This window comes from Triticum urartu, chromosome 4A, assembly GCF_056163025.1.
Source record: "Triticum urartu cultivar PI428250 chromosome 4A, HENAU_Tu73, whole genome shotgun sequence".
NCBI classification, from domain to species: domain Eukaryota; kingdom Viridiplantae; phylum Streptophyta; class Magnoliopsida; order Poales; family Poaceae; genus Triticum; species Triticum urartu.
Window position 1 is genome coordinate 85,003,703 of NC_141876.1, and position 14,701 is coordinate 85,018,403.

Consider the following 14,701-nt stretch of genomic DNA (forward strand, 5'->3'; position numbering starts at 1 on the left):
ACGGCCCATTATTGTCATCCCATGAACGGAGGATTCCAAATCTAGCCCATTTACAGCCCATAATGCGGTATGTTATTGGCCCATGTTTGGCCTATCGATCATACATCACGTAGAAGGCCCATTGATGCTATGACCCGTAGAAGGCCCATTGTTTCTATGGCCTGTAGGAGGCCCATGGTAACTACAGTAAATATGTAGCCCATGGTTATTGTGGCCTAGTTTTAAAAAATAGGTTACTGCGGCCACTAGCAAACCGCGGAAAAAGAACTGCACTGACTACAAGCAAACAAATAAACAAGAGAACAATGAAATAAATAAGCAAGCAACTTATGCTAGGCTATCACGGCTATTACACATATTACATCCACTAGGCATCAAAATTCGTCACCAGTGCAAATATAGGGAACAAAGCAGCATATCATATACACTGGTTGTCAAAGTTGGCGACCAGTGCAAATAAACGCCGCAGCAAAACAAGTCCAGAACTGAAACCACTTCAGAAAAGCTCAAGAAACAATATCCTGGGTACCCATAGTGCTGGCAAGATGCTTAGTAAGCTTATTAACTTTCTCTTGTTTGGTGCTTAAATCCTACAGCACTTGCTATTGCACCAGAAAGTATGCATCTGAATTCTGCAGGGACTTCCTTAGTCATTCGGCTTCCTGTCGCATAACATCTGATCGATGTCTTTCAACTTGAAGTTGAGACTCAAGAAGCCGAACTGATTCAGGCAGCGAGTTCGAAGAGCTGGTGCCAGAAGTAGTAGCTAGTAACTCGAACACTACATCAAGACATGACTTTAGGGTTGTCTCAGTGTCTTCAATATAGTTTTTATCAGCTTTCTTGGAGACCAACAGGGATGTCTCACTATCTTGAACCTTATCTGCATTACTTCCTTTACCATTGCATAACGGGGTACTCTTCTCCAATATTTTATCCGCGTTCTAAAAGAGAAACAAACAAACACATCACAGGTTTACAATGTAGTATATGAAACTCATTTTGGTAAACCGGTTCAGTAGTAAGGTGGACATGATAACAACATGAAACAAGCATATATCTATGTAGTATGGTCACTGTATGGTCTATATCATTCTAGTTTATGTTGCCAAATCAGGATAGATACAGTTCGAATCATATCTATTTAAGACAAAGCAACATAGACAAAATATAAGTGTGGGAAACTACACAGCAATAACACCACTTGTAATGTGCATGGCATGAGAACATAACTGTTTATTCAATTGAAACTAAAATCAACATAGAGCAAGTTACAACAGCAAACACGTTAAAGAAACAAGTTTAAAACATACCTGTTGCGCCATTGGAGTTTCAATTGCATCCTTCAAATTTGAAATTAGTTGGTATGAGTAAATACAGTGATGCAAGAGCAAAGTAGTATGAACCATAGCTATGGAACCTGAACTGAGAACAATTCTTCTTCTGCTTTAAGCATTGACTTGGGGTTCGGAGTGGTGGTCCTCATGCTTTGGGCACTGCAGTTGCCTTACTAAATGCTCATGTTCGGGTGCTTTATGGTGGAGATGGTGCTGTGTCAACTGGAACTGGGTTACTATTTGCTGGGGTTGGGGTTAGAAGGGGTGTAGCTGGTTCTTTGTCCAACTGGGTAGGGGTACAATCTGCGTGAGTCTGAGTTATGTGTGGCGGGGCTGGTTCTTGGGCAAGTACAACCGTGGTTCTATCTGCATCGACAGGTAGCACGATCTTTTCTGAAGACCGTGTTTATACTCCCACAGATACCGCCATCACCCCCTCCAATTGAAATGGCTAATAAACAAGAAAAGTAATTGAATGTACAGACATTGTAAGATAGACAGGTGCAATGGATAGTAGGGAATAAAATAGGGCATGAAATAATTCACATTTATGTTGTCTAACCAAATAGAATAGCAGGACATAATTTCACATATATGATGGCTATTTAAACATGATAGCATGACACAATTTCACATGTATGATGGCTAACTAAACATGATAGAATGACATACTTCAAAATATGATGACTATGTAAACAGGATGACATGATATAACTATACGATGTGTCTATTAAAGTGGTTGGCATGCCATAAATCACAAACATGCCGTCGATGGAAAAATGATGGCATGATATAATTCACGGATAGAATGACATAATTCAAAATATGATGACTATGTAAACAAGACAAGATGAGATAACTATATTATGTCTTTAGAAAATGGGTTGGCATGCCATAATTCAGATACATGCTGTCTATGTAAACATCTTGGCATGATATAATTCAAATATATGATTTATATACTAAGCAAGTGTGCAGAGGGCAATCACATATATGATGTGTCAACTAAGGAGATGGCATTCAATATTGTGTATATGATGTAAAAACTAAGCATTGCAATACAACATATGCATGATATGAGTAATATAACCCTGCCAAGTTTGAGCATACACCTCAGGGGGATAATAGGACTGGTCATCTGCCTCTGAATCCTCCTCTGTAGATCTATCTGTAACCAGCAAGATATCTGCTTCAGCAGGTAGCATTGTCGGCTCTGAAGACCTTGTTTTCACTCTAGATTTCTCCATCACCAATTCAAATGGCTGATGCACAGGAACAACAGTTGAATATACAAACATTGTCAACAAATGCAACGAGAAATACAAAAAAAAGACGACATGATATAATTCACATATATGACGGTTGGCTAAACAACATGGCATTGCATAATTCACATATATAATGCCTTGCAACAAGATAGCATTGCATAATTCACATATATAATGTCTTGCAACAAGATGGCATCACATAATTCACATATATGGTAATTAGACACTAAACAGGTGGCATTCACACAAAGCATGTCTAAACTAAGCAAATGACATAGCAATGCAAGATACCATACGCACGATATGAGCAACATAACCCTGCCAAGTTAGAGCATGCACCTCGGGGGGGGGGGGGTAGGACTGGTCATCTGTCTCTAAATCCTCCTCCGAGGAGCTATCCGTAACCAGCAAGACATGTGCTTCGCCAGATAGCATTGTCTGCTCTGAAGACCTTGTTTCCACTTCAGATTTTTCCATGACCATGTCGAATGGCTGATGAACAGGAAGAGTAATTGAATGTACTAAAATTGTTGACAAATTTAACACATAATAAAAAAATGATGGCATGATATAATTCACATATAAGATGACTGGCTAACTAGGGTGTCATTGCAAAATTCACATATATGACGCCTGGCTAAACAAGATGGCATTGCATGATTCACATATATGATAAAGAAACTAAACAGATGGCATTGACACAAAGCATGTCTAAACTAAGTAGATGACATATTTGATGTATACAGTAAGCAATGCAAGGCACCATATGCATGATATTACCAACATCAGCATGCCAAGTTAGAGCGAAGACCTCAGGGGGTAAATAGGAGTAGTCTTATCCTCCTGAATCCCCCTCAGAACAGTTATCTTCCTCTTGATTACGATCTGAAATGGGTGGAGCGGGGGGGCTGCCTTTGCGCCCACCATGGAGCGACGTCTGCATGAAATTTTATTGCCATGCAAGGCTCGTCTCGTTTTCTCTACATGTCCAGTTCCATTGTGTACAATAACTGACATGCATAGGAATAAAATATAGTGAGATTATGTAAGGAGTGCATGCACAAATCCAGAGTGATGGTAGCAAACCATGGATAGACCCAAAACCAATGATAGCAGGCAGATAATAGCTTTAGTTAAAAAATACAGATAATGGCTCCTTTAATGTTTGTTTGCACCCAACATGAAACTCATAGTATACACCCGAGATTAACCAGATAGTAGACAGATAGTACTGATTGCTGCCCCAATATGTACCCCACAATGATTTAAAAACTCAAGTTTTAGCATTAGTTTGGACCTGACGATAAAGTAGCATGTCATCATATTAAGCGATGCATAACGTAAGCAGACATGGAAGAGTGCGACCTCTCTTGCGGACCCATGTAGTCCTCAAGGTCATCTGCTCATTTGATGATGGTAATGCAGTTGTCGTGGCTGTCGGTGGCGGGAAAGAAGATCTAAGGTGGCAAAAGATAGACTGGAGAGCGGACCCCTGCTGTGGTGAACCCTTCTGTCATTGGAGCAGATGAGTTGGGGTGGAACACAATGCAGCAAGAGCAGGACAAACCACACAAGGTTTTCTTTGACACATATCTGTAACCGAAGTAATTGTGTAAGGGCTTGTTTGAATTTAAGGGTTCTAACAATGTAGGGATAGGAAATAGACAGGAATTGGATAGGAATGCAAAATAGAGAATTTAAAAACACAGGTGTCGGTGTCAAAACCGGTGGATCTCGGGTAGGGGGGCCCGAACTGTGCGTCTAGGCCGGATGGTAACAGGAGGCAGGGGACACAATGTTTTACCTAGGTTCGGGCCCTCTTGATGGAGGTAAAACCCTATGTCCTACTTGATTGATATTGATGATATGGGTAGTACAAGAGTAGATCTACCACGAGATTAGAGAGGCTAAACCCTAGAAGCTAGCCTATGGTATGATTGTATGTTGTGATTGTTGTCCTACGGACTAAAACCCTTCGGTTTATATAGACACCGGAGAGGGTTAGGGTTACACAAGGTCGGTTACAAAGGAGGAGATATCCATATCCGTATTTCCTAGCTTGCCTTCCACGCCAAGTAGAGTCCCATCCGAACACGAGATGAAGTCTTCAATCTTGTATCTTCACAGTCCAACAATCTGGCCAAAGGATATAGTCCGGCTGTCCGGAGACCCCCTAATCCAGGACTCCCTCAGTAGCCCCTGAACCAGGCTTCAATGACGATGAGTCCGGCACGCAGTATTGTCTTTGGCATTGCAAGGCGGGTTCCTTCTCCGAATACATCACAAAAGAATTTGAATACGAGGATAGTGTCCGACCCTGCAAAATAAGTTCCACATTCCACCGTAGAGAGAATAATATTTTCGCAGATCTAATTTGCTGGCTTGTTTTGGCAGCATGGCGTTATGTCATGGCCCGGTGATTATTAGAACCGTTCCTTTTAACCAGCCCCACACATAATGCGAGGCAGTTTTTCGACACGTCTTGTCAAAGCAAAGATCATGTCCCCTTATTATGGGATTCTCATCAATACGGGCATAGGTAACCCAACCGCGCCATCAATTACGGCGCTTGGGGGATAAGCGAGTTTTACCAGGCAAGTGGGGACGCTTAGCTTCGTCCGCCCATATAAAGGGATAAGGATTCACCTTTCTATCCACACCTTCTTCCTCCTTCGCTCATCCGTTTTCGCACACTCGAACTCTAGCGCCCAAGTCCGCTCTTCCCACCTCAACCTTCTCCAACCATGTCCGGAGCGGGAGGCAGGTGGATGGTCTCCTCCGTCACGGAGGGAGACATCAAGAAGCTGCGCGGAGCCGGATACTTAGCCGCGAACATCGCGCATAGGCTGCTCGCTGCGGGGCAGATCGTCCCTACCCCGGAACCTCACGAGAGGGTAGTTTTCCTTCACCACTTCCTTCACGGACTAGGGTTTCCCCTCCATCCATTCGTCCGTGGTCTCATGTTCTACTACGGGCTGGACTTTCATGATCTGGCCCCGAACTTCATCCTCAACATTTCGGCGTTCATCGTCGTGTGTGAGGCTTTCCTCCGCATCCGGCCCCACTTCGGCCTATGGTTAAAGACCTTCAATATCAAGCCGAAGGTAGTACGAGGCCAACAAGCAGAATGCGGCAGAGCCATGGTGGGCAAGATGCCCAATGTCATATGGCTCGAAGGCTCCTTCATGGAGACAATAAAGGGATGGCAATCGGCGTGGTTCTACATCACCGAGCCATGCGACGCCAAATGGGCGGCAGCCCCTGAGTTTCGATCCGGATTCCCAACACGGCTCACTTCCTGGAAAGAGAAGGGCTTGTCGTGGGGTTCATCGGTGGAGCTGGATGGACTCCAGAAATGTATCCAGAGCATGGCGAGCAAGAAGCTCAAGCTTGTTAACATAGTCCAGGTTATGCTCATCCGTCGGATCCTCCCGTGTCAACAACGGGATTTTACCTTGTGGGAGTTCGACCAGGCCCAGCACCAGACTCTGAGCGAGCTCTTCGATACGACGCACAAGGACGTCTGGAAGGTACTGTTCAAGGGCGCCGAGGTCCCCCCTTCTCTCGCCGAGGACCGCGGACTAAGCGCAAAGCGCCTAGCGCGTTCGGTGAGTTCAATATGTCCCGTAGGACATTTATTTTCCCTAGCTTAATTATGCGCGGGGTCTAATCTCCATGCCTTTGATAGGACTGGGTGGAGATGTCGGGGCAGATTAACTGTCCGGTCCCTTTTCCCAAAGACACTGCGGGCGCTCTCCTGACGGAGATGCTGGCTCCGGCTCCTTACAAGGTGCCGGAGAAGACCAAGAAGGCCAAGGGAACCCGAAAGAGTTCCCGGCGCCAGGTGTTATCGGACTCATCGTCCGATAACTCTGGGCACACTCTTCCCCCGAAGACGAGGAGGAAGAAGAAGATGCTCCCCCTCCAGGCGTGGGAGACAAGAAAAGGAAGGCCGCCCCAACTAGGGAGGCCGAAGGGTCTAAGAAGGAAAGGACTCTCCTTCCGGACAGTTCCACCGCCGCCGATGAAGGCGAAGACGAGTGGTTGCCCAGGGCCAAGCCCCCGGGGAGATCGTAAGTGTTCGGATACGAGAGTAACTCATAGAATTCCTTTGTCGCACTATTTTTCCTAACGCCGAACATAATTACACAGGCCGCCACGAGCCAGTATCGATGTATCATCGGACGACTCCCTGGGCTCGTCGGACATGGATAGCGATCCAGTCCCGACGGCCACCTCCCTTCATCCTGCTGGCGACGCCGAGGTGCTTTCTCAAGAGGCACTGGGTCAAGGGGAGACAGTCCTGGTGGCGCCTCAAGGCGACCTTCTGGACTCCGGGAGCCGAGGGGACGGGGCCCCTGAGAGCTCCGAGTTCGGCCCTCAGCCGAACACCGCGCCGGAACCTCCAGCGGTTCCAGGCTCGGGCAGGCGGCCTCCTCCTAAGAGGGGCAAGATGCCTGTGCCGGTGACCTCTGTCCATCCAGAGGCGCCGAACAATCTGCTGGAAGCGCTTCGCAGCGCTTCCATCGATGAGGAGCACCGCACTATCATGAGTGCGGTGATCCAGAAGGTTCAGTCCGCCAAGAGCGGATTGACTGAAGCCTGTGCCAGCCTTCTAATAGGCTTTGAGGTAAGTGTTTTAAAATGTAGTAGAAATATTACCGCATAGACAGTAGCCCCTGATGCTTTGTTCGGTGTTCACAAAGAAAAGCCGAACGGAGGATCAAATAATGTCACAGGAGTCTAATATAAGTATGTCAATATGCATATGCAGGCTTCGCTGTTGGCGTCCGCCGCACTGACTGCGGAGGTCGTCATACTGAAGCAGGACCTCGAGGGGTCCAGGAAAGAGCTCGGCCTTGCCAAGAGGCAGCTCGAGGAGAACAAGGGTAAGTAATACCATGTCTATAGATATGTATATGTAAAGAAGACGCAATTGCAAAATGACAGGATCAACTTATATTTGCCAGGGGCCACGACCGAGGTGGAGACCCTGAAGCAAGCGCTAACCAAGGCCGAGGATATAGCGGCCAAGGAGCGCACCGAGCGAGAGAAGCACGAGGCTCGGGTGGGCGAGGTGCAGGAAGAGCTCCAGGCTCTCGTGGCAAAGCACAAGGCGTTGGAGCTTGACTCAAAGATGCGGGAGTTTGAGCTTGCCGCGGCCCTCGAGAGCGCAAGAAGTGCCAAGGCCGAAGCCCAAAAGGCCCTCCAGGAGATCGACGCAATGAAGAAGATAGCGGCGGGTAAGGCTTTCTATATGCAAAGCAAGCATGTAAAAGTAAATTACCGATTACTTACCCGAATCCGGAGCTCTCCAGGAGCATTCGCAGATTTGCCCCGCAGTGTGTCCGATGCCACACAATTTTACCAGGCCAAGGATGGAAGCTCAATGGAGAAGCTGTTCTGGTCTCAGTATGCTGAGGCCGAACACCCGGTGCCAATGAGCGACCAGCTGAAGCAGATGGTCGAGCTACATAAGGCGGCCGATCGGGCCATGACGAGCTTTATAGTCCGGCTGTGGCCTGGCGATGCCCTTCCGAACAGCTTCTTCGGCCTAGTGAGGCGGCTTGTGGATGCCTGCCCGTGGCTGGAGGTCGTCAAGCGATCTGTCTGCATTGAAGGTGCACGCCGGGCTTTCGCCCGTGTGAAATTGCAGTGGGTCAAGCTAGACGTCGTGAAGCTGATCAAGGAGGGCCACCGGAGGGCAAGGAGAACCGCCACCCCGAGATGTACTACGAGGGTGTTCTGCCGGGTGCCCGTCTCATCGCGGATGAGTGTTCAAAAGATGTAATATTTGAATGAGACTTGCTCGTTTTATCCTGTATTTATGAAAACTTGTTTCATATGCGCTATGCAACGCTTGTTTGAATTTAAAATATTACCTTCTGTTTGGCTGTTTATCCAATCTGAGAGATGGCTAGTCCTCGGCTTCTGCCCCCATGCCACGAGTGCTGGGGTGTTCGGGATAAACCTGAGCACTCTTGTTCCCATGTTTGGGTCCTTCGAGGGAGGTGCTCAGCACAGCGAACAAGGCAACCTGACATATAATGCTTTATCACTCTCACTTAGCCATAGAATTCTATAATTTTAAATTTCGGCGAAGCCCCTGGTATTCGGAAGGCCGAATTTGGGGCGCGATACACGCCTTTAAGCCGGACAGGGGCGGCCCCTCGCTCTAAGCCGCATAAGTCTTTAGGGACTCGAAAACCTCGCCGAACAGCGACCAGTCTCTCGCCTTATCATGATAGTCAGTTTTAGCTTTCTCTACTGAGGTGCTGAACCCAGCAGAACCGGGGCACAATCGTAGTAGTTCTCCTAGCGCTACCTTAGCCGATAGAGCGGAACGTAAGGTACCAAAACATAGGAGCCGGGCAAACCCAACATTTGACCAAAGACATGATTCGGAGCTGATGCATGTAATGCTATAAGTTCAGGGTGCCGCACTTGTGAAAGTGTTCGGACTTGTCACACCGTATTGTGAGGTACGTAAGCCCCTGGTGTATTAGCCGTACCAAGGTGTACGGTTGCAAGGCGTCATTAATGAACACACACACACACACACACATATATATATAACAAGAATGCAATAATAGTCGTAATGTCATGCATTGTTTATTAAAAAATTGCGTTAAAGCAGAGTGATACAGATAGTGCGATAAGCAAAGAGTAGGACTATGTCCCTTCCAAGGGCAAGCTGAGGAATGATATGAAATCGAACATTTCGCTCGTTACTGTAATCAACCTGGGAATTCCGTGGTATGACGTAGCTGTCTGCCTCCTTGGTTGCTGCATCATGTGTTCGGTAATAGTGCTGCCGGACAGTGTTTCCAGAGATTAAGGTCCTGAAAAAAAAAGAAAAATAACCAAACAGGAAGCCCCTAGTGCGGTTTAAGTCGCGTCTTGGGGCGTGCCGCAGTTGTGCCCCCCTCCCCATCTGTGCCCATGGTATTTTTAATGTGTAATTATGTACGCGCGACACGAGTTTCGCCGCTGGGCTGGGATTGGGGTGGCCGCCGTATTGCTACGCGAGCTTAGATCGCACCAGGTGGTCTATTTGCCGATTGCCCCGAGCGCGCTTGAAGGTGTCCGGGCTTTGAAGCGCCGAACTAGTTGATTGCCTTGAGAGGCTGCTTTGCGCTTCTGCTGCGAGGGCTGTGGTGTGCTCCTCTGTTCGGAGAGAGCGCTCTGTGTTTCCATTGACTGTAATAACTCCACAAGGTCCTAGCATCTTGAGCTTAGCAGCGCGTGATAACCACTGCGGAACGGGACTATATCGAAGATTAACTCTTTGCTTCGTAAGTTATCCGGGGATCCAAAGACCACTTCCAGTGTAATTGAGCCTGTGCAATGGGCCTCTACACCTGGAATGACGCCTTTAAAGGTCGTTTTTGTGGGTTTGATCCTTGAGGGGCCTATACCCATTTTGCGCACTGTGTTCTGATAAAGCAGGTTCAGGCTGCTGCCGCCATCCATAAGGACTCGAGTGAGGTGAAATCCATCAATGATTGGGTCTAGGACCAATGCGGCTAATCCGCCATGTCGGATACTAGTGGGGTGGTCCCTGCGATCGAAGGTGATCGGACAGGAGGACCAAGGGTTGAACTTTGGGGCGACTGGCTCCAACGCATATACGTCCCTGAGCGCACGCTTCCGCTCCCTCTTGGGGATGTGGGTTGCGTATATCATGTTCACCGTTCGCACTTGCGGGGGAAACCTCTTCTGTCCTCCAGTGTGCGGCTGCCGGGGCTCCTCCTCGTCATCGCTATGCGGCCCCTTGTCATTGTTTTCGACAATTAACTTGCCGGCCTGCTTGAACACCCAACAATCCCTGTTGGTGTGATTGGCTGGCTTGTCTGGGGTGCCGTGTATTTGACACGAGTGATCGAGTATACGGTCCAGGCTGGACGGACCCGGCGTACTTTGTTTGAATGGCTTTTTCCGCTGACCGGGTTTAGAGCCTTTGAATCCGGCATTGATTGCCGTATCCTCAGTATTTTCGCTGTTAATGCGGCACTTATGTTTGTTGCGACGTGACCTGCTATTGCCGTCCTTGGTATCTGAGGTACCATGGTTCTTTGATATGTTATTACTGCGAGCCAGCCAGCTGTCTTCTACCGCACAAAAGCGGGTCATGAGCGTTGTGAGAGCTGCCATAGATTTCGGCTTTTCCTGACCAAGGTGCCGGGCTAGCCACTCATCTCGGATGTTGTGTTTGAAAGCCGCTAAGGCCTCCGCATCTGGACAGTCGACGATTTGATTTTTCTTTGTAAGGAACCGAGTCCAGAATTACCTGGCCGACTCTTCTGGCTGCTGAATTATGTGGCTCAAGTCATGGCTTCTGGTGGTCGCACATAAGTGCCCTGAAAGTTGTCAAGGAATGCGGCTTCCAGATCTTCCCAACAGCTAATGGAGTCCGCTGGCAAGCTGTGAAGCCAATGCCGCGCTGGTCCTTTGAGCTTTAGTGGGAGGTATTTGATGGCGTATAAGTCATCACCGCGGGCCATGTGGATGTGGAGGAGGAAATCCTCAATCCATACTGCGGGATCTGTTGTGTCATCGTATGATTCATAATTTACAGGTTTGAAACCTTCTGGGAATTGATGTTCCATTACTTCGTCTGTGAAGCATAAGGGGTGTGCGGCGGCTCTGTATTGGGCTATATCGCGACGCAGCTCAAATGGGTCTTGCCCGCTGTGTTCGGCCTGGCCGGATGTCCTTTTACTGTATCCGGCGTGACGTTTATCGTCTCACAGAGTGATGCGCCGTTGTGATCCGTATATCGATCTTGCATGCTTTTCTTTGTCCTCCAATAGGTCTCGCAGGTCTGGCGTATCTCCCCATGCCTTTTTATTTGAATGGCATCGGGGTGGAGGCTGAGCTTTTGGCTGGAATGCCTCTCTATCGCAGCCATGAGGTGGCCGATCAGCCGTATCATACGCTTCTTCCTCCAGTCGGGGTAGTAACATGCACTTTGGGTAATTCTTGGAGGGGCGCTCGAGTTTATATTCCTCGGCCACGAGGACTTCAATCCATCTGTCAGCTAGCAGATCTTGATCATCTTGAAGCTGATGCTGCTTTTTCTTCAGGCTATTTGCCGTGGCCATAAGCCGACGCTTGAAGCGCTCTTGTTCGACGGGATCCTCTGGTATGGCGAATTCACCGTCGCCGAGGCTTGCCTCGTCTTCGGTGGGGGGCATGTAATTGTCATCCTCCTCCTCTCCATCTGCCGCTCTCTCAGGAGAGCTGGCTCCTTCATCCTCCTGCTCTAAATCTTGCTGGAGGGGGTTGTTGTTATCTTCGGCACTATCCGGAGTGTTATTATCTCCTGTGCCGGTATCACCACTTTTGCTTTGGCGGGACTTAGAGCGGTGCCGCTGACGTCGGCGCTTGGGTTGCTTCTTGGAGGGGTCATCCTCCGCTATCTCGTCGCCATTGCCTTCGTTGGGTGTATCCACCATGTATATGTCATATGACGAGGTGGCTTTCCAGTGCCCTATAGGCGCTGGTTCATGTTCGTCTCCTACATCGTCGTCCATACCGTCGATGTCTTCGGAGTCGAAGTCGAGCATGTCGGTTAAATCATCGACAGTGGCTATGAAGTGGGTGGTGGGTGGGCGTCGAATTTCTTCGTCGTCCGCATCCCAATCCTATTGGCCATAGTCCGGCCAGGGCTCTCCTGACAAAGAGAGAGACCTTAGTGAATTCAGAATGTCGCCGAAGGGCGAGTGCTGAAAGATATCCGCGGCGGTGAATTCCATGATCGGCGCCCAATCGGATTCGATTGGGAGGAGCACGGATGGTTTGGAGTCCGAAAAAGAGTCTGACACCTTGGAGTCACGGGCTGCGCAGAGGATTAGGCTGGTGTTCGGCTCAATCGCCCTTGAGACTGCAGCCCCTGAGGCAGTGTCTAACCACCCGTCCTCGATTGGCGCAGTTGGCTCCGAGCTAAGGGTCGGAGCTGACGCGGGCGCAGCCTCTGGGGTACTGTTCGGCGGCAGAGCTAGGTCATACCCATCGTGACAATGCGGCGTGCCTGGCTGTGGCTCGAATCCGTCGAAGATCAAGTCTCCGCGGATGTCGGCTGTGTAGTTCAAACTTCCAAATCTGACCTGATGGCCAGGGGCGTAGCTTTCAATCTGCTCCAGATGGCCAAGCGAATTAGCCCGCAGTGCAAAGCCGCCGAATACGAAGATCTGTCCGGGGAGAAAAGTCTCACCCTGGACCGCATCGCTATTGATGATAGTAGGAGCCATCAAGCCTAACAGCGACGACACAGAGGAACTCTCAATGAAAGCACCAATGTCGGTGTCAAAACCGGCGGATCTCGGGTAGGGGGTCCCGAACTATGCGTCTAGGCCGGATGGTAACAGGAGGCAGGGGACACAATGTTTTACCCAGGTTCGGGCCCTCTTGATGGAGGTAAAACCCTACGTCCTGCTTGATTGATATTGATGATATGGGTAGTACAAGAGTAGATCTACCACGAGATCAGAGAGGCTAAACCCTAGAAGCTAGCCTATGGTATGATTGTATGTTGTGATTGTTGTCCTACGGACTAAAACCCATCGGTTTATATAGACACCGGAGAGGGTTAGGGTTACACAAGGTCGGTTACAAAGGAGGAGATATCCATATCCGTATTTCCTAGCTTGCCTTCCACGCCAAGTAGAGTCCCATCCGGACACGAGACGAAGTCTTCAATCTTGTATCTTCACAGTCCAACAGTCCGGCCAAAGGATATAGTCCGGCTGTCCGGAGACCCCCTAATCCAGGACTCCCTCAACAGGATTTCTGCCAATCTGGGTGTTTGATTCACAAGAATTGGAAGATCACATGATGCAAAGAAGCATGGTGAGATTAAGTCAAACCACAAGAAAATGTACGGTTATAATGCTATTATGCTACTATCTCTTAGTCTTGTGCTTCATGAATAGGAATTTGAAAAGGAGGACAAGTGGAAATTAAAATTCCTACGGTTTTTATTTCAAGGAGACACTGAAGGAACAAATCCTACAGTTTTCCTTTTCTCCATTCCTTTGAACCAAATTCATGAATAGTAGTACCATAGGAATGTTTCCAATTCCTATGTTTTTCCTTCACTTTTCCTTTCAAGCACTGGCAATTCTAGTATGCAGGCTTGAGCAAGGAAAAGCCTACACTCAAAAAATGTTTTTGTGCTGCTTCTATTACTTTGGACCCACGCCACTGCCCTACTAGCTCAACTCCCAGGCCCATTGACAAATGCACAGCTCAAACGCGTAGTGATAAATAATGATGGCTTTCAAGAGAGTCCATCACGGATAGCTAAGTTGCCTGGTACCTCACTGCTAGTCATATAGCAGGATAAAATAACCGTATTTCACGTTACTACGTGTGCTCAGTGGACAATATATATAACATGTAGAGTAAAAAAGAGATGCAACAAGTGTACAACCTCTTTGGCGAAGCCATGTCGATCTCAGTGTGATTGGGTTGGTCGGTGTGGATGCTCCAACTGACTTGACTGTCGAAGGAGGGGAAGAAGATCTTAGGCGTCTGGAGATGAAGCCCGGGGTACTGTTCCGCTGTGATGGAGGGTTTCGTCGTTGGAGCAGCTCCGGTGAGTTGTACGACGTCGAGGCTAAAGTAGGACAAGAGAGACAACATTAACCTGAGTGGAATTCTAATATAATCTCCAATAGATGGCGTAAAATACATAACCACAAAGTGCTAGATGTAAAATACATCAGCCGCTCATCTCTGAACTTAACTGTCGAACTAAATTTAACTGTCGAAACTGAACTTAACTGTTGAAACTGAATTTTGCTGTCGAAACTGAATTTTACTGTCAAAACCGAACAGACTAGTAGCAGAAAAGCAGTAGCAGTAGGAGCAACGCGTGTGAGAGCCGGGGCAGCTGGTCGTGTAGCAGCATCAGGTGAGGTGTAGCGACCTGACCCGAATGGATCACGTCTACTGTGCTACGGTGTCATCCCTGGATCAGTAATGCTGACACCACATAGTACATCGAGGTTTTATAGCAGAGTTGCAATCACACACTTATTACATCGATGGCTCAAAAAAAAACTTATTACAATAAATATGACTTAAGGCCAT